We start from the raw sequence: 21,740 nt of genomic DNA on the forward strand, positions 1-21,740 counted from the left end.
TTATCTTTTTTTGTAACATCAAATATGTATGTTCCTTTTTGATTTGGCGTCTCCTCCACAGCGTTACACAAACCAGCGGTCCTCTAATTACCTCCCTGGAGTTGATGCTGGGACATCACTGCTCTGACAGTTTCTCTGCTTGAGAATCCCCGAGCGGGAGACTAAAACTTCAATGTGACCCGGAGGATCCTCCCGTGAGAACGATAGGGAGGATTTCATTCATTGAATAAACTAAAGCCTTCAAAATCATTTCTGCATCTACGGCTCGGTCATGCATGCAGTTCCATTAATACTGCAATCAAGGATCTGCATTTGTCTGGTGATCAACCCATGCACATTTTCCCTAACCACACTTCATTCCAACTGGTATTTCCATTTCTTTATGGACAGCTTGAATAAATGTGGGTAATGGTGGTTCTATACGTACAGTCTGCATCATTGACTAAAGCCGAAAGTGTGCATGAGCTTAGTATTAATGTCAATTCAGACAGACAGGTGCAGATGTATTGATACAGATATTCTTCTGTTTGCTTGAAGGTGAAAGGATTTCTTGTGAAGATGATGTTACAGCAGTTACCGCGGGGTCGCTATGCCATCAGCTATGAATTCTTACTATTCTGAAGGGTGCTAACCATAGTGAAAAACAAGATAGAGTACAAACTCGGTACCAAAAGTGACTCAAGTTGTACCATGCAATAAAACCACGACATAAGTAACCTTGAGGAGCGTTGGCAGGCGGTTTGTTACCTTAGACAGAGCAGAGTTATCTGTTTCCCTGTGTTTCCTGTGTTTGTGCTAAGCTAAGTGGCTGCTAGCTGTAACTTCATTAATACTGTACATGCATTACATTTGCAAATTGAATATTTTTCCAAATTTCGAAACATTCCTACAGCCTGGAATTAGGGTATCATTGTGACAAAGACAGCAGTATCAACAACCGCTAAAACAAGGATTAAAATATCACTGGACACACACTCACAGGCTGTTGGGACCAAAGGTAATGACTTGCATGGGCTGGTGGGCAGTGGAGCGTCTTGGACTCTGCCCATCAGAGAGACGAGGGCGCGACACACAACGGGAACCTGACAGACACGGAATCAGCGGGGCAGCAAAGAACTAGAAGAAGGACTGGTAGAAAGATGGCTTGGCCTTAAGTCAAGGTGGGATGCTGTCAAGTCACTCATCTCGTTTGTAGCCCTTGAGAAGTGATCTAATTGACTGCCCTCACAGGTTGTGTTTTTTTTGGGGGGGGGGCTTTTTGCCTTTAATCGGATAGGACAGTGGAGAGTGACAGGAAAATGGGAGAGAGAGTCGGGGTGGGATCCGGAAAGGACCACGGGTCGGGAATCAAACCCGGGTCGCCGGCATACGGTGCAGGTGCCCCAGCCAGTCGTGCCACGGCCGGGGCCACAGGTTGTGTTTTTAACCTTTACGAAATACTTAGGAGTTGCTTTGGATGTCAAGCTGAAAAGGTTAAGACTCTGTGGATAAAACCTTGAGTTATACCTCAAAACGACAGGAGAGAATGTAGAGGAGGATGTCACACATGGGAAGAATGTCAAGACACTACATCAACAAAGCAGTAGAAATTAAGTAGAAGTACACAAATAAAATAAGACTTACGGAAAGGGAAATATGCAAGAGATCGGAATATGTCATAAAGAAGTGTCCCTATAACAAAACATAAAAAAGGAAGAGCTAAAAGAAACAGGGAAATAAGTTCTTGCTGTTGAAGAGAAAATAAGCACTCATCATTTTAAATCGGTGTTAAGAACAACTGCCCCCTTTCAATACGTCTTGAGGGCCATTTTCCCTCCATATTAACTGAAGACATTTTTCTCTCCGAAATAACGGTTACATGAGAAAGTTAAGAGTCTTAGCTGTTACCAAAAATGTTTTATTCCTGAGCAAGCTACATCCTCCTGCCGCAGTAAACCACACGATCATTTATCCATAGGACATCTTTTCAAAGAGACTTCTTGAATTCATGAATGACTGATGATCTCAGAGCCTTTCTGTGAATAAAGGAGAAATCACATCTGATCTTTCTGTAGACATTTTTCTCCACTTGATAAAAATGTATTTCAGCATTCCCAAATTCCCAAACTTGGATAATATTTTGTTGTCGCAACTGACACACATTTTTCTTGTGCTTTAATATGAAAAACGAGGAAAGACAGAAGCAGAGTTACGTCATGTTGCTAGCTAGCTAATTAAGCTAACGTCAGCTCCATGAGTTAGTTTCCTTCAAATATATATTTCTGTCTGACTCAGGTTAAAAAAGAACTACTTCTTTGACAACATTTTAGTTTAAAGTTGGGGTTGTTTCTTAGCGTCTATGGGCAGAAACGGAGCCTTATTAAGCCGATGGCGCACGTAGCTTCCTGATTGCGTCTCATTCGTTATGATGTGTACTTCCTGGATTCATCAGTGCCTTTTTTCTCATGGCCCTTTTGCAGAGATAAACAAAAGCTGACCTTCCCATCTATGCTAGAACTTAAATTCTGCATTTCTTAATGTTTCTATTCTCAGATTCGCCCTTCATACAGTTTAATCTAGCATGCACAGTATACGCGAATGCTCAGGGACATGAAATCTTTCAGTGTGGCTAAAGGCAACGAGTACACTTTGATATAATACTGACTGATTTCCATGCAGTAGGGAAATGATATACAGTGAATGAGCTATACCAAAGGGCCTTTTTTTTTTTACACTAATGCAACTTGAAACCTCACATGTAGTTTCTGGCCAAATGCAGCATTTTGAATGCTCCTGGCAATGCTAACTTTGGTGGTTAGCTACCGAAGCTAGCCTGGCGTGCTTCTATTTGCAGCTAACTTTAGCGCGTATGAACTCGGTTTAAATCATTGCTCACACGATTTTGGTTTTGTATTACTAATTGAAAAATATTCAAAACTCTTAAGATGCTGAACGAGGCTTGTGGTTTTACAATCTTTTAGTGTTTAGCCTTTTAGTTGCATTGAAATGAAGAGTTGTAAGCCAAAGGTGTCAATTTAGATGGCTAAAGATTTTTTTAAATGTACGTCAATTCTTACAAACTGTGCTGCAGTTGCTCAGAGTGGATAAAATTAGCCGCTGTTCTATTACAAAGTTTGGATGCTTTCTCAGATCCGAGCAAAGAGCCGGAGAGCTGCAGTGAGCCGAGCTCTGCACTGTACAGTTCACTTTACTGATGAGCTGAAACAAGCAGCCCTGAGCAACCAAGTGACGGCGCAGCGAGCGAAGGATATGAAGGCACACTGAGCTGAGTCAACAGAATAGACGTAGGGACACACAAACAGAATAAGATAGAGACACACAAGAAAAAAGACCTGAGGGGAAGTATACATAAATACGTACATATACACAGCTAGATTCTCTTAGGCTAACTGTCTCCATATGTCACAATCATTGCTTTGCATATTATAGGTTTTTGTTTGAAATATTTGAGTAATTTTGCTGCATCTCCTGTTGCTATTTCTTCATGGGGCCATGTGTTTCATGTTTTAAACATCACTGGCTACCGGTGTTGAAATGCACACTTGCTGTACATGCTGTAGCCTTTTGCTACTTGCTGCTGCAATGTGGCCTTTTCCCGCAACCGAGATCATGAAAGATTGATTTTATCAGAGTCAGAGGGGAGGGAAGGGGAAAACAGAGAGAGAATTAGATAGCAGGGAGTATACGGGGCACTGAGCCGCAGTGGCTCTCACTTTGTATTCTGCTGCTGTCAAGTGGTATTCTGTTAATTGGAGCCAAAGTCAGCTCAACACAGCAGTCGAATCCTCTCAACCTGACCCCAAAACAACAGATTCTCACCCACAATGCATGGAGACGGAGGCACAGAGTGATGGACGTACAGGACGGCTGAGAAAAAGCACAGAAAGGGAATGAGATCAGTTTAACATAATAGACAAAACCAGTTAAAAGCGGTCATAACTCTCCAGTGGATAGCTGAAATAAGAGGATGTATTTCACAGCAGTAATTAATTTCCCCCACTCAACTCCCTATTGCTGTAAATCTCCATGTTTTAGTCATCAGTGCTGATAATGATAATCTATAAATAACAATGTAATTTACTAGTTCTGAACACTGGAGAGCTAAAGTGTCAGAATTTGCTGCATGATTACAATCTTTAATCTCTAATCCTCCCCCTACAAGAGAGGATGGGATTCATTCAGCCTCTAAAACAATGTTGATTATGTGCTAAAAACGCCTTGGCATTATTGTTCCTCATTCAGCAATCACAAAGACAGTTGGACTGAATCGATTTAACTCAAGCGAATGGGATCGAATTGTTTATTATGGCACGAGGGAAAGGCAGGCCAACTAGCTGCAAAGCGGAGTGTAATAAATTAATTCAGCTGCTCTAAGGTGCCAGATATATTGCCCGGTGTAGCTGATTAAAAGGTGGGACCTGCATGGGGGATCAGAACGATTGGTGCTCTGTAAATCTGAATGTTAATCTAATCCGACGCAGGGTTAAATAAAAGAGACTCCTTTAAATGAAAAACACGTGGAAGAAATGTGGAAGTTGGTTTATTATAAGCAGATGAAGGACAGCCATTAGGAGTTATTGAAAGAGGGACAATATTCTCTAAATGTCGCCCCTCGTCCAAGGCTCCAGTTTAACAAATGGTTATTTGCATAAAACACAATTCAAGTGATTAGGTAATTAAATATTGTATTTATTTAAACAGTTGCTTCATTAAACATTCATTTCCATTAGCAGTTTTACATTTTATATTAAATGCTGGTTGGAGTGCTCAGTTTTTTTCAGTTAAACAAATTATATTAACACAAATACACATTTTTACTGAATAGAGTTTGATTGCATTACAATTTGACTCCAGATATGAACAATTAAACCTTTTATTGCTGAGTTTAAGGGTCTTAATTACTAGTTTTGATGCTTATTCAGCTTGACATACAGCAGGGAATGCTTTAGGGCGTGGCTATACCTCCTGATTGACAGGTACGACCGCGCTATCACCAGCATGCCATTATTCAGTCTTCGGTTTTAATTAAAGACAGTCTGAGGAGTTGTTTTTCCCAGTAAATACTCTCTGTTTTTTTGCTAGCCAATATTAGCATCCCACAGAATTACAGATGCAGCTTGCTAACCAAGCTAACCAGCCAGCTAGCACTAGCCAGATCCACACATAGGCCTACTGTAGTCAATGCTGGTAAAAAGACACAAGATTGAAGCTTTAAAAACTAATGCGTGACGTGACGATGAGCGATCAGCTTCTACATACAGTCTATTCAAATGACCGAGAAAAGGGGAACAAAAAGTAGGAATAAAATAAGGTTTCTTCGCCTTTTAGCCTCAAGTCCATTTATGTTAACCATGAGTACAATCGTGAGGCCTGAGAAAACTTCCAACATATCTCAACCAGCCTGAAAAGACATCCCATCAGCAGGAGTAATCGAAGACATCTGCGGGCGTGCAGCACTTGAATGTTTTTCCAATATTGTTGATCTGCACTTGGCGTTTTATGGATATGATTTGAGACATTGAATCGAAACATCAGATTGTTCTGTTTCAAACCCTATTTGTTTTCTGATACCATGTTCCATTTTTTCTGTCAATCGTTCAGCTCTTCACTACAAAATAACTGCTTGACTGATTCGCTGCGGGACACGGGTTTAGTTATTGTGGAGAGGGAACATAAAAGCTTCACATGAATGCGATTAATGGTGGCAATTGAGAGAAAATATTGCCAGTCCAGCAATGGGGAAAAGACTGTAGTGGTTCCTGAGGTAGATGAGTTGAACGCAACACAGAGAGAGTAGTGATAGAGATTGACAGGACTCAATCATAGTCACTGAGTTACTGCTCTCTAAGGATCTGTTCTGAATTTAATACCTATTTTGGATTAGAAAAACAAGCGCATTTGGGGTTTGATCATATGAAAAAAGAATGAAAGGGAGACAGATAGTCCTTCTTACCAGGATACATTTATTATATTCTAACATGAACAGCAGGTTTCCTTTCCTTTGCTGCCATTTACTCAACATATCAAGTGTTCAATGTCCACTGAGGAGTGTAATTTAGTATTTTTCCTGTGGTGTTGTGCCTCAAATACGATATAATTCTGAATTGTTTAAGCCATTTCAGCAGATGTCAAGAGAGAAATTAAATGAGTAACTCTCAGCTAATGTTTCCTTTTCCCGTGTTCTCCATCTGTGTGAACATTACCTGAGAGGCTGTGGAAGCATCTGTAGTCAACGGTGCCATTACATTCACAAAGGATTGAGCTCATTCAACTTATTTCCTACTTTTGATTGAGAATATTGTCTTTCCAGGCAATTACACAAATGAATTGGATGGTGGGAGGAAGATTTTGAGTTGCCTTTGAGGCTGTAAGAGTCACTTTCCCTCTGATGAAACTGTCAGTCTGAGAATTGAGTACAATTGAAATGAAGCAATATAATAATATAAGTCTATAGTTTGCTAATCCAGTACAGGAGTTTTCAATAAATGAAACTCCAAAACAACAACAAACCGTCCTCCAATGGGATCACACAAGGCACAACGCCAAATGGAGCAACTGATATAAATGGGGGAAAATGGCCATCTGTTTCGTGACTGCCTCTTCTGTCACAAGAGGAAAACAATACCAGTGGTGCCCTAAGTCTACATGTGGCTGTGCTTGTATTGCTTTCGGTTAAATGCTAATTTTAGCAAGCTAACATGCACAAAATGCTAACTTGCTATGTTAAGCAGGAATACTTTTTACCAGGCTCCCCATCAACTTTAGCGTGTTAGCATGCTATCAGTTGTGTTACATGTTGAATGTCATACATTTTGCAGGTTATATGTCAAGGTTTATGAGAGAGGGGCAACATGGAGATGACTCAAATGTAAACAACCTAGGCCGACTGATACAGTTCAGGGTTGCAATGGCAAAATGGAGTACATACACAGGCAGGAAGGCAGTCCAGACATTCAAACTTATCCAATGGGTTTGGTAGAGAATCCCCAGTCCGTGGATCAGGCACAGAATTTGAAGAAAGGATTTCAGGTAACAGGATACAGGTATAAACAGATGTTGGCAACTTTGACAATCTAGCTATGAATGAGTGGATAATGGTTGGTTAACTTCCTGCAGGCCTGATGAGGGAAAGTGGGAACATGTGGGCAGGTATGGGGGAAGATCAGGTGACTGGGACTTGAGGTAAAGGGGTTACTATAGGGCAGGAGGGAGTGGATGGATCTGAGAGTGAGGACATCTGGTGGAGAGGAAGAGAATGGCAATGGATTGATTTGAGAAAATGGAAACCTTAAGTCACATTAGGTTTTGCTCGGAAAGCTAATTGACAATGCAGTTTTGATGTACGGGAGTGTCATTTTTCGGACACTGGGCAGGGTGTAACAATAGGTCATGATATCACCATTCACGTCATTGGGGTTCATCCTCCAGGGACTATGAATGTCTTTACACAATTGTTGTTGAGGTACTTTACTCTTGAGCTGAGACATTGCTATTCTAGAGCAACACAGCTAGCATTGCTTAAAAAACCAGCATCATTTGGGTCAATTGTAAATCAGGTTTGTGACTTAAAGATTGCCGGCTCGTTCCCAAAGCAGGCGGGAGAACTAAATGAAGTGCCTCAATCCCTCTTAGCAATTATATCTATTGTTTGCTTGATCAATACGCGCAATTCCCAGTAAGAGCATGGATCAGCTCAGTAAAGATGTAAAGAAAAATGGAGCTACTCAGCAACGCTATACTGGAGAACATATAGGGAGAAAAAGCTCCCAAACAGACACTCACTGATTAATGGTGGTTGATTTCAGGTCAGAGAGACTACTGACAGACTGATACCTGATGACTGACTGGTTTGCACACTGGGAGCGAGGTGCTTTACTTCCAAACAGTCAATTTAAAAAGAGCACACACAAACACACACTACATTTAATTTCAGCTACTCACAACCTTCCTCTACTCGTGATGAAACCTCCATCTCACACACGCGCACGCACGCACACACACACACACACACACACACACACACACGATCAAGAAAGAGTAATTATGGATGTGTCCAATCACCATGAATTTCCTTAAGTTTAATTAATTTCGTGCAGTCAGTCTTGGCTCTTCCTATCCGTCAGGTTTTATGTGCTGTCTGCCGCCCACCGCTCCATCTCCCATCATTTCCCCTTTAAAGTAGACGTATTGATTGGGGCTTGTCGTCGTTTTATGAAGTGGTCCGGAGTGCATTTCTCTGTTTTTCTTTCCTTTTATTCGCCTGTTGTTCTGGCGCTGAGAGCAACTCTGACTTCGCCTTGTCACTGCAGTAATAAAAAATGGAGGTCTTTTGTAAAATCTGGCCCTAAATAATAATGTTTTTTCTCGACAGTGAGCTTTCAAGGGTATGAAGCATTTAGGAATCAGATAAAGCTGCAAATTCTGATCGTTCGTTCTTCAAATCATGACAAATAATGTGTAAATGATGTATGGGAAGCGGCGGTATTTTTAAGTTCCCCTTTGTTATATTGCCACTAACAATGGAGGTTGCTGTTGTGGAGGGACAGGGTGGAGAATCGGTGGAACAAACCGGTAGATTTCCCGAGGAGGGGGGGTGGGGGTGGAGAGTGAGATTCAGATGGATGGCTGGAGAAGGAGTGTTCTTCCTCAGGAGGCCTGCAGTTTAATTGAGTTTATGAAGCACTGGACGGAGCAGATTGATGGAGTACATCCATCTAATGGCACCATGATGCCTGTGGACTCTCCTCTTCCTCGCTCTGCATCTTTCACCTAAACCTTTTCTCCTTCTTTTCGCCTTTATTCTTCCTCTATTCATCTCACTTACTGTCCTTCTTTCCGCCTCCTTACTTTGTTTTCTTTCTCCTTATACCTCCTCCTCACCACTCTTTCATAACAGATCTTCACATCCATCCCCACTTTGAAACACTCTCCACCTTCACAATTCGTTCCTGATTTTGTCAACTGTTGTAAATCATTCATTTTCATCTTTACTTTTCTCCTCTCATGGCACATCTCCAACTCTCCTTTTACCTGTATTGTCAGAGCTAATCTCCATCTCCTTTTTCTAAAAGATATTTTTGGGACAGAGAGTGTGTTTATTAGAGATAGTGTTGAAAGAGGGATGACGTGATTTGAAAATATACACAGAGCACACAAACACTTACAAGAAAATATAGCTTGTGTCAGATTACATTGCAACTTTTCCTGCAAAAGAATTTCAATTACTATCATATATGTATATTTATGACTTTATTTGATCAAAAATTTGATTGCAATCAGGAATGTTACTTAAGCTTCAATGGATTGTAGTAGAAAGTAAAATAATTGCTTCTGAGATGCAGTAGGACATGCATTAAGAAAGAGATCTTAAAGTGAAGCAGAAGTACCTCACATTTATATTAAAGTACATAACTAAATGCATGCTAGGGTTGCAAAATTCCAGGAATTTTCAAAGATGGAAACGTTTCCATGGGAATTTATGGGAATACACTTTCAAAATTGAAGGTTGGCTCTTCATAGGGAACTTAAATATAGTAGTGGAAAGTATTGTATATTTCAGCATAATCTTGACTAAAACAAACAGATGCCGTTCAAGTATGTCCATGCCATTCCTCAATCACATGCACATAGCACACTGCTTACTGCATGGCTATTGAGACATCACTCCCTACAGGCACTGTGCATTCCTCCATCACATGCACATATGATTTCTAGAAGACTGGACCACACTTTTGAGCCCAAAGCACAAGACTATTGAAGCCACACTTTTGAGCCTGTGGACTACACGAAGTGAAGTAAGGTTTGGTGATTTTATGGGGTTATATATTTATTTTATGTTTAAATTGCAAATATCACAGACAGATGCATTCATCTAGTAGATCGCTAGCTGATAACTTAGATGCTAAATAAGCCATAGCTAGCAACACTTCATTTACCATCTATGAGGCACTCTTATAAAGACGCTAGCTACCTCAAACGTGATGCTGTTTTTATCTGCCTCCTGCAACATGTTTTGAAGATCATTCCAGTTGTTTAGCTAGCCTAACTATTTATATATCTGTTCATGCCATCGCATCAATTCCCATTAATTCCCATAACTCCCATTATTCCCATGAAGTTTCCAATATGGAATATTTCCAAAATTCCCCAGCTTAACTTCCCATGGAAATTTACCGGAAACTTACCGGAAATGTTCCGCCCCTTTGCAACCCTAATGTATGCTCCATTCCACCCCTGGTACTTTGTAAATATCATAACCTGTACATATAAAGGTTAATACACTGAAATACAAAAAGCCTGTCTACCTAAAACATTTCTTGGGAAAGGACACAACACATTTTCAACGCTTCGTCTTGATGGATGTGTCTCAGTATAGGCATTTCATTTATACCCATCATAATTATACTGTGAGCTGTAATCTAAATTGCTATCCTATATTTATTTATAATAGGATACACAGTAACACAATCACACACACACACACACACACACACACACACACACACACACACACACACACACACACACACACACACACACACACACACACACACACACACACACACACACACACACTTAAACCTGTTTTGTCAGCCTGTTACACTCCTGACTGTGTGTTGACAGCTGGCCGGAGACAGAGAGCTGACCAGATTGATGAAGCTGTTGCTGGCCAGTCCTGCAGAGTTGCAGATTTGTGTGTGTGTGTGTGTGTGTGTGTGTGTGTGTGTGTGTCGGGCTGGCAGTAGCCGTGTGGGCATACTTGTATGAAAGAGAATTTATTGATTGAAGATTAGAGCGCAAGGAAGAAAGAGAGACATGTCTTTGGAATGCAGAGCAAAGTAGAAGAGGGAAAATGATATGCTAATGAATGCATATTGTATGAATAAAAGAGCAGAGCGTGTATATGTGTGTGTGTGTGTGTGTGTGTGTGTGTGTGTGTGTGTGTGTGTGTGTGTGTGTGTTTTATGTGTGTGTGAGTGTAAGTGTGCACCAGTGTGTCTTTCTCCCCATGTGCGCATGCATTGAACAGGCTGTCCCTGATGATATTCAGAGTCACACTGTTACCCCTGTGATTATAAATCTCTGCCATTCACACACACACTATAATGCCTCAACGCCTCTTATTAACTCCCTTTTAACCATTCCAGTTTTATTGAATGTATTTCCTATGATCAGCCGCTTATTATCTAATTAAAGCTGCTTAGACAGAAGTGAAGAGAATACTAATACTATGCTTTACTACTATATAAATATGACCTGACAAAACAGTGAAGACCAGGATACACACACCCATTTACAAACACATGAACAGATGGAATAAGAGCGGGAAAATGGGGTAAAGAGAAGAGAAAACAATCCTAAGAGTATCTTAAATAACTTAATTCAAGATAATAATGACATCATCTGAGTTATTACATCAAAAAGTTTGATAAAAAACAACATTAATGCTGTGCCTCTCAGCCATCGCCATCATGGCTACAGAACGGAAGCTATACGCTACCGGCCACAATTGCGTTTGGTTCAGTGAACAGAAAACCATAATAATACAAGTTATGCATCTTTTTTTTCACTATTTAAGTAACGTACCACTATACTGGTGATGAAAAAAAGCCAACCTTAACTCTATAGGGCTCATTGAGCAGTCTTTAATGAGCTGGAACTGCAAACAATCGATGCTAGCTAGCCTCGTTGCCATCTTTAGCTTGCTAGCTCGCTAACAGTGATGCTCGTCACCTGTGGAGAGTGCACAACAGCTGTGAGTGGATTGAGACAAAGCATAAGACTACAGCCAGCTAGCAGCACTCTGAGGCTGTGCTTTTCATCAAAAAGGTCCACTCAAAACAAAAAGTGTCCACCTAACGCTGAGTGACTGTCAGGGAGAATTGATCCTCCAGGGATTTAGCAACCCATCAAAATCCAGTAGTTGTAAAGATATTTCTGTCTGGTCCAAATTCAGTTGGGACTTAACATCCCTAGAGCCGAGCTGCAAGCTTAGAAAACACAAAGTAAGGTTGTGTGTCATTGAACGGCTCAGTGGACTGGCCTCTGGTTGGAAATGAAAACCAATGAAACACACATGCTTTTGGCCCTTAATGTCACTTAGCCCATCAAACCACCAGGCTAAGCACTTCCTCGGCTCTCCATGGCCCCGTTTCCAGCTGCGAACTCCCCAGTCAACCACAGCATTAGCTGGATTAACCTCCAGGCTCTCTCTGCTTGTCTGCCTCTCTCCTGCAGCACCAGCTTTAAAGCTGTCCTCTGGTTCTCCCTGCCTCTGCCCGTGCAGCTCTTTTCTCTCTCCGCAGCTTATGTTACATTCGGTTAGTTCTGCGGCAAATGCACGCCTCTCGCCTTCTTCCTCCCAGTGCTGCTGGAAATGTCATCTCTCTTTTCTCTCAGATTCCCTTTGTCTTTCCTTTCTTCTCCATGCTATTATCTATCTCAGTCTCATTCTCGAGATCATTCTCTTTTTGACAATATTTCCTCAGAGACGGGATATTTCCTCCCTTTTTCCCCTCCCTCTTCTCCTCCTCCTATAGCTTTTTTTTCTTCCTTCGCTTCATTCATTTAGTCCTCTTTCCTGTCATCATCGACTGCAGCAGAGAGGCTTTGTGTGGCAGCTCCTGTCTTATCTGGTTCTGTCAGGTACCCGGTTAAAATCCATTCATCGCTAGGATGCACAAAGGTGGGCTGGTAAAATGCCAGTGCTGCCTCCATAATGCAATGGGAAGAATTCTCTTTTTTGGCTGGACACACTGCAGGCCCTAAACGTGACTTGATTCCCTTTCTCCTCTCTTAGTTTATCATCATCTTACTCTCAGGGGAACAGTGGATGAAATAAGTAAGGTGTGTTGCTCTGAAACTCTAACCTTACTTATGAATGCTACATCTCATAGCCCTAGCCTTAGCTTATGGTATATGTAGAATATATAAGCAGATACACTTCAGCACATCAGTCATATGAAAAATAATATAAACAATAATCAGATTAAAACATGTTGCGCTACAGCTTTAAGTATTTTTAACCAATTAGGACGATATTTCATCCCCTAAAGCTGATATGGCAAACTTGTTAGCTAACAATTACTTATTTACACATCCAGCGGGCAACATTAGCATTCATTGGAGTCCAGTTTTAGGCAACCTGATGCATTTAACAACAATATTCGCTCTCCTTTAGGCTCTGTTTTTGTCCCTGCCAACCCCTGAAAAAAAATATATGGCTCATTAGCTGCTTAATGCTTTGGTGCTATGCCACACGATGGCCCATTATTGTTAAACCCCAATAGTCCAAAAAATGTCCCGTTGGACCGCCAGCCCATTTGTCTGACAGCTCGTTAGCCCGAGTACAAAGGCTCATTGTTCTGAGGCCTCATTGATCAGGAAATGCACACTCTCATGTCAAAACACTGAATTTTTATGCAGAAAGACGTCATTTGACATTCCCGGTTGCCATATTCTTTTCCCTGGGTATGAAAGGAATGACCCACGCTTCTCTGACTCTTATTGGTTTAGCCTCATATTCATATCCTATCAAAACACATTTCTATCATCACGCACAGACCTAACCAACCCGACCAACACAAGAATCAAGATGTCAGAGTACAGCAGGTCAGGATTCCAAAAATATTATATAAAACTACAGCTTTGGAATAATGGGATGTTAAGCCGATGTGCATTGCCCTTTTTTATCAGCGTGTTGCTGACTGGTTTATCTTCTTTTTCGTTCTAGCAAAAAGTAGGATAATCAGAGCTTCTTTGCTGAAAGCAGCGTCCTGTTGCGGGTGGAAAGCAAAACAAAAACAACCCCCTGAAAGACTCTAAAGCAGTCCGATGAACTGATGGACACTATCCACACTAAACTTAGTCATTTGATGAATAGTTCATGTTAAATATATAAGGCGCAGCTTCAAAATAACCAATACTGTGTGTTAGTATCTTAAATGCCGTCTATAAATCAAGGATTACCTTTCAACTCGTTCTCTATATTAAAGGACCAAGATCCTAGAAAATCTATCTCTTCCTCATTATTTGAATGGACTCCAAACGCAAAGTAAATACTAACTCCTTTTTAGATATGTCACAGAACAAAAGCACAGCTGTAAATACTCCCTGTCTTGTCTCACTGGGACACCTTTATTGAACAGTTGTTTGTCAGGAACAGCTGTGCTTCTTTCTAAAATGATCATTTAAAAATATTCACAGAGATAAAGCCTTTTGATTGCATCCTTTGAGTCCCAGTGATTTGTTTAAATTAAATTCCTAGATAAAAATTGCAAACTGCTCCCTGAAAGGTTTCCCTTTGCCACTGGAATACAGAGTTCCTGCATCAGAATTGGAGAGATGCTTGAATAAGTCATGGTTAATGCAATATTCCAATGTCCTTTGACCTGAATAACAACATTTACACACTGGTACTGAGCCCCGGGATGCCCACCACGGGGGAAAGTTAGAGAGAGAGCGAGAGAGAGAAAGAGAGAGAGAGAGAGAGAGAGAGAGAGAGAGAGAGAGAGAGAGAGAGAGAGAGAGAGAGAGAGAGAGAGAGAGAGAGAGAGAGAGAGTGTGTGTTATTGTGGACATGGTTTGTGGCACACGGTGTTTTGCTTTCTGTGATGGATTCGGTCCAAACCCCTGAGACACACAAATGAACTGTGACATTTCTGACAGCTGGAGATGATGCCCACTGCCCTGCCTGCCACACACACACACACACACACACACACACACACACACACACACACACACACACACACACACACACACACACACACACACACACACACACACACACACACACACACACACACACACACACACACACACACACACACACACACACACACACACACACACACACTGGGGCAAGGGTTTCCCAAGTTGTGTTTTTGTTCAGAGGCTAAACTAGAGGTTCATTCTGTACTTGCATCGCTGAGATTTTCAAAGCCCTTTGAATTAAAATATTCAGCCGCGTTGTGAATTTATCTTCAAGCCTCCGGGAGAGAAAGCAGTGTCATTATGTAAAAAAAAAAAACCTCAAAAAGGGCCTTTCAGTTCAGTGTCTCTTAAAGGCTAAGGATACACTTGCCTCCAGTGACACACACCCTCTCAGCTGGGTTGTTTGTGCTCGTTGGAGTTGACATTGTTTGTGTGCTTCTACAATAAACATGACAGCGTTTCCCACACTGTTCTGCTGCAGTGTGTGTCCATGTGTGAACATCTGTTACTCCTGTCTTTCACACATTACTTACTCTTTGCACATTAGATATGCTTATTTTGCTCTATTTCTCTCAGCCATGTGCTTCAAGGGCAGCATTACTAAAATGTTTGCCTGTACAATATAATGACAACACAATGGGGTCTGATTTTCAAGTTGTCAAAAGCAATGAAATGTCTAATTTACAGTCGTTATTGCGGGATAAATGGGCAATTATACCATCGGTGTCAAAAACGATTAACTAGGTCATTTAAAAAAGTGTTTAATGTACGCTGCAGTTGAAAATAAATTGAGCTAGATCTCAGTGCAGACATTCATAACCGGATTAGTCAATCGATCCATTTGGGAGGATGTTGTTGCACAGGGCTAGAATGAATTAGAAACAGTCGGTCAATTAATATGGTGTGCAGGCTCGATAAATGATAAAACTAAAACTGGTATGAATGCATTAAGATCGAGCCTACTTTTATCAAGTGTGTGCAAAAAAAGGAATTGCAGGAAATAGGGGAGTTAATTTATATGTGCTGTCGGATGACATCACACACTTAAGGACTCTAAAAAACACGCTGCCAGCTCGCTTATAACCGGGAGAAAAAACATCCAGTCAAATCCAAGATGATGTCAGAACAAATTAAGTGGCAACACGCCTCTTTGGAAATCCATACTTAAGGCCTTGTGTGAGAAGGAAAGAGCAGAGAAATATAGAAATGATCCAGCTGAAGACAGGTGATGGCAGAGGATGAGGAACCTCTTCAACCATCGACGTGCTTTTCTGTTTCTGACGTGTCACTGTAAACCTGAAAGCATGTTGTGCGGGGCGTCACGCTTGGAAACTCCCTAACTGGGTCAAATGAAAGCTTGAAGCAGATCTTTTGGGCTGCAGTTTGTTGGGGGCGGTAGTTTCCATGCTTGCATTGGCATGAATGTTGTTGTCACGACTGTTTAATTAGGAAGATTTGAGGGGAAAGAGCTTTCATCTGTGAATAAACCTGTGCCTGTTTTTCATCATGAGTCTATTACAGTCAGTCTGTTCATTTGAGATGAAGTGGCTTAACTTTCCCTGCTGTGGTGCCATACATTTTCTGTTCCTTTCATTTCTGTAGTCCTCTGGATGCCTTTTGAACAAGCCCCTAAAAGCATGAACAATATGAATGTCATCCAGGAGTGTCTTTTCCTGAAATATCGGCAAGGTGATGTGTTTAAAGCTACAGTTGGTATTGTTGCATCGATTTCTTCCTGGATGCAAAGAAGTAAAATTAGTAAGTCTTTAAGGCCAAGACACACCAAACCGACTTAAAGAACTACAACGATGGAGGCCCACTGTTGTGTTGCCCCAAGTTGACTTTGTCTTGGCCAAAAAGAAGCACTTTGAAGAAGCCACAAAGCCTATACAGCTAACAGTAAATTAGCATATATTTTCTGCGCCTGCTTGAGATGAAATAACTCTCCACACCAGCAGGGGGCAGTATGTCAGGGCCTTTGGAAATTGACAGTAAAAAACTGTATGTTTAAATGGTGAAGACATGACATATCTTTGTAGATCGACCCAGTAGAGCAAGGGCTACCTAAACAAAAAAGCAATGGGATTTTGATATTCTATTTCCAAATATCGCAACAAAAAATAAGATCTTTGGCAAAGACACCTTTATGATACTTACATGTTTTGCACAGTAAGATCATTTCCACATATTAACACCACGTCTATAATAGTTGAAGCTTAAATGAAATAACCAGAAAGCTAACGTTAGGCTATCAAAAGGAACTACATTAGGGCCACATGACCTTACTGCTAAGCTAGAGGCGGCTAATGTTCGCTGGGATGAGGTTTAGTAGTTTCATTTAATCAATACAATTGTAACATAAAGGCTTCAGACATTTTCAGTGGGGTATTAACTCATGTTTTATGTCTAGAAAAACAAAATGATGAGGGAACTTAAAATACTGTTTCCCAGGGATTTTTCCAGCACCTTTCTACGGACACTCCAAAAATATTTGCTGCTATCGAAATGCTCAAAATGTCTGAGCTAAAGCTATCAGTTAGCTTAGCATAAAGACTGCCCCAAGAATAACAAAATCAACCTACCAGTTCTGGCTCCAAACCAGTTGATGGAAAAGCTGTTTACTTGCATTTATTTTTTGTGTTTTTTCAAAAGTTTGCTTAAAATGTGTTTAACAATTTGATGTAACGAGACTTTTACCAAGACAGTGAAAAAGCAAACAACTTAAAAGGTAAAACTATTCCTTTAAGATAAGATAAGATAAGATGGGGCTTTATTTATCCATGTGGGGAAATTCAGGAGTTTAGACCTTCAACTGTCAAAAACAAGTTCTTCATTGTTGGATTTCTTAAAATATATGAACAGAAAGAGCCGGTACACACGGGTAAGATTGACAAATGAATGCTATATTTCTCGAAAGATTTATTCAAACAGGACAAATGGGCCAACGTCGTATGAGTGCCTATAGACATTTCAGCCAGTTAGACAGTCAGTATATAGCATTTTTTATGCATGAAAATTCTGTCCATTTCCCTCCATCCCTAAAAACAAAAAAGAAAAAACTCTAGAGAAATTTGTCTTGAGTTACAGAGAGTGACGTCAGATTGCCCCGTCTGCTTTCATATCTATAAAAAGCCCTTATATAAGCTGAGTAGTCAACAAATTTCACAGCAGACAAGTGGTACAGCATACATATATACACAAGTAGTACATAGCAATCCAAGACAGCCTATTGCTGCCTATTACAAATTATCATGAAACAACGCATGAGTTTTTTTCTTTTTCGTTTTTTTTTTTGCAGATGCAAAAGCTGTACAAGAAATCTTCCTTTTTCCACTTTCAGCGAATGTGTTGGCAAAGCACTTGGATACAATGCAATATCTTTTAACATTAAATACATGAGTGCATGTATACCTCACAATGTAACTCATAAAGATCACAAGCTTCAAACATATGACATCCTCCGGTGGTAAAGGAAGGTGGGTGTGAGCGGGGCAGGGAAGGGGAGGGGTGGGAGGGGCGCAGCCATGAGTATAACATTTGGAAGCACTTCCATTGGTCAAATTAACTTTTTTTTTTCTGATTTTGACAGGAGTTTAATCCCTTGAAAAAACACAGTACAAAAAGAACAAACCGACAGAAAACAAAGAAACAATTTGAACCATACACCATAATCTATATATTGCTAGGGATCATGGAGCCCAAGTATGTCTACCAGGTTGCATTCAGATAACCTGCGGTAGAATACTTGCATTGTTTCTTTTTATAGAGAGGAAGTTTTACAAACAACAGTCAGTTAGCTCTGAGACGAGCTGGTGACGCCATAGTCTGTCTGATAATCAGGAGAGATTGAGTAAGAGCACTCTAAGCTGACGATCCAAAACAGTCTCAGCATTCTCACTGTTTTGGACGGTTAAGCATCAGTTAGGTGTACTCAGTTTCTCCTGATCCAAGGCTTTTGGTCCTGTTTCGTACCACAAAGTTGTGGACATTGTATGGAAGATATATAACGTGTGTTTGGTGTGTGTGTATGTGCGTGTGTTCAAGTATGTACATTGTCCACAACAGAGGCAAAACTGTGGCTCATCAGAGGCTTTTTCAGTATAATTTATTCAACTCTTTTCCATGCAGTCCATCCATGTCCATCCAGCATTGAAGAAGAAACGAAATCCAGGATGCCTGACCACAGGGAAATTAACACTAAAGGGTGTTTCCAGCACATCAGCACGATCGTGTTTTGTGTTTGCGACGAGAGAAGATGTATCGATGTCCGCAGTTCAGTGCTCGCTTAAACTCAGGTTGGCCAATCGTTGTGAGACGTTGTCAGGCAATGAAACTTGAAGAAAGTTGTCAGGAGTTTGCTGGTAGCCAGTCCCGGAGCTCTGTTTGTCCTGCAGGACTTCACTCCTGTAATTGTAAATCCTGAAGCCAATGCTGCCATTGTGTTAAACCTCCTGTTCTGTCAAGAGTTCGGTCCTCCAAGACCCGACCACAACAATAGCTTTGATGATAAAATTGTGCGTTTGAAAGTAAAGACCAATTCCCCTCTCAGCTACAGTTACACCATGCTTATGAAACCTTTCTGTTTGGGTACATCAGAGGGGATAAAACCCAGAATTATTGTTTTTAGGAGCCCCAGACAAACCCGAATGAGAAACAACCATCGCCATATCAGCAGCTTTTATGCATCTTTTTTCTGCGTCTTATACCCTTCATCTGCTCCCACGCCCAACATTTTGCTCATCTCTCCTTTGGGTTTGAACACCCGGACCCTCATTAGCACCCAAACTCTGAGGGACGGCTCCAGACAAGACGGAGAAATACGGATAGGGTGAGGATGGTCGGGCGCTTATTGCTTTACTGACACATATTGCTTGTTTACTTGCTGTCATTCCTTGTTTGTTCTCAACCTCTAATGCATTCAGAGTGATTAAGGACAGACCCCACAGAATATTTTGAGAGGGCTTTTTAGAGGGCCAGAAAACTTTTTTTATATATATGAAGTGACCCACTTAAATAGCATGGCACCTCTCGGGAATAAAAGTCAAAGAGACAGTGAGCCGCGGAGACGAACCCCTGGTACATAACCTACAGTGCAGCGCCGGGCTTAGAGCGCAGATGTGTTTGATGCATATTCACACCATGCATATCCCATTCATGCTTTTGTATTGATGATCCCCGTTCTCCGCTGATCCCTTATTACAAAAGCATGCCAGCAGCACTCCAGCCGCCTTGCTTTACAGGTTTTTCACATCTTGGAGAGGTGAAGTGGAGAAGCCGTGGCGGCATTACAAACATTATATTGCTAATTTATTCCTTCTCATTAAAGTTTGACTCCGCCGCTCGCTTTATTTGCTTGTGTACATTCACAGCTCCATTAAATTGGGATGCAAATTGGAGAATTCGGCTGACTGGCATTTCTGCTTGGGAGAAAAAGATCAATTCATAAATCAAATAACATCTTTTTTGCATAAGATCCACTTTGGTGCAGTATTTAAAAAGGTAGCAAGTTGGTACCAACAAATCTCCGGATGTGAATAATGTATTGCAAAGCATCTGGTCATCCATCCCGCCCTCTGTTTGTGTATCCTTTCAAGTGCTGGAGTGGGTGAGCATGAGGGTGTATCAGGGAGTGAATCTGGAGTCAGCCATGCGGTGGTTGACTATAGTTCTCCCCCAACACACACACACACACACACACACACACACACACACACACACACACACACACACATACACATACACATACACACACACACACACACACACACACACACACACACACACACACACACACACACACACACACACACACTTGAACACAGTGAAGACAAAGTTGGAATACCATGGTTTACAACAGCTTGTATCACTGGGTACCAAACGCCAGAAAAGTGCTCGGTACCCATCGCTCAAGCTTCCATGGACATGGATGCACAGAGGGGGGTTGGGGGAGATGACAGCGTGCCAGGAAGCAGAAAAAAAAGAGGGAGAGAAAAAGCGAGAAAAAAGGAGAGGGAGCGAGAGAAAGTGCTAAATAGTGTGTGACTTCTGGTAAGCGCTGCCGTTTGATTAGGTTCCACCACCTGTCTGATGTGCTATAGCATGTGCCAGGCATATGCACTGCGGCATGGCTGGTGTCCTCACGATAACAAATGAAGGTGAATTCATTCAGGGAGACTCACTGCCTGTTAAACTGCTCTGTACCGAGGAGGAGAAGGAGGAAGAGGAGGAGGAAGAGGTGACAATATGTGCTGTGGAGGCCTTTTGAAGACTGAAAGCAAGTGAAGCCATCAATTACCAGTGTCGGACACGTAACTTAGGAAATGTTATATTACTTATTTCAAAATTATTGCTTTACACATTACTGGTCAACAAAAGCACATGGCTAGATTTATTATTGAGCCCAGCTGAGCCTTTTAAAGAGACTTTCCGGTGTTTCTCCACCTGGCATATTCACACTAAATGTGGCCTTTGTGACACTATGGGTCATAAAAAACAATTCAGTTACAGTACTGGTACTTGGAAACACGTCAGGTTGAAATATACCAAAATGCTCCTTTAAACAACTCCAAAGTCTCCACATCCACACCTTATAATATAAGTATTTAGGCGAATGGTTTGGATGTATTTACTGTCCAACAACAGCTAGCTTAACGTTAGCCATGGTGACCGCATGCGGAGTTCACACAATGAAGCTACGAGGTTCAAACATCCCTAAAATAAACAAATTTCGCATATGAATGCTACGAAACATGACTTTGCAATTGGAAGTATTCTGGTTTTAGATTCATAGTAGGGGTAGTATTGACCAATCATGTTTAAGCTAGCTTTGGTTGCATGCAGGTAAACAGTCCGTAGTGAAAGCGAACGAGGCAGAAATAAATGGCCGTAAAGCATCATGCGCTGTCGAGGATTTAGCATTGTATTAGCTTAAATTAGCTTGTAAACTGGCTAATTGTAACAACAATCCAATTCTATTAAACTGTAAACAATGACGAGCGTGGTAAAAAAGGGAGTTTGAGCTACAC

The sequence above is a fragment of the Eleginops maclovinus genome, chromosome 16, assembly GCF_036324505.1.
Source record: "Eleginops maclovinus isolate JMC-PN-2008 ecotype Puerto Natales chromosome 16, JC_Emac_rtc_rv5, whole genome shotgun sequence".
Taxonomy (NCBI): domain Eukaryota; kingdom Metazoa; phylum Chordata; class Actinopteri; order Perciformes; family Eleginopidae; genus Eleginops; species Eleginops maclovinus.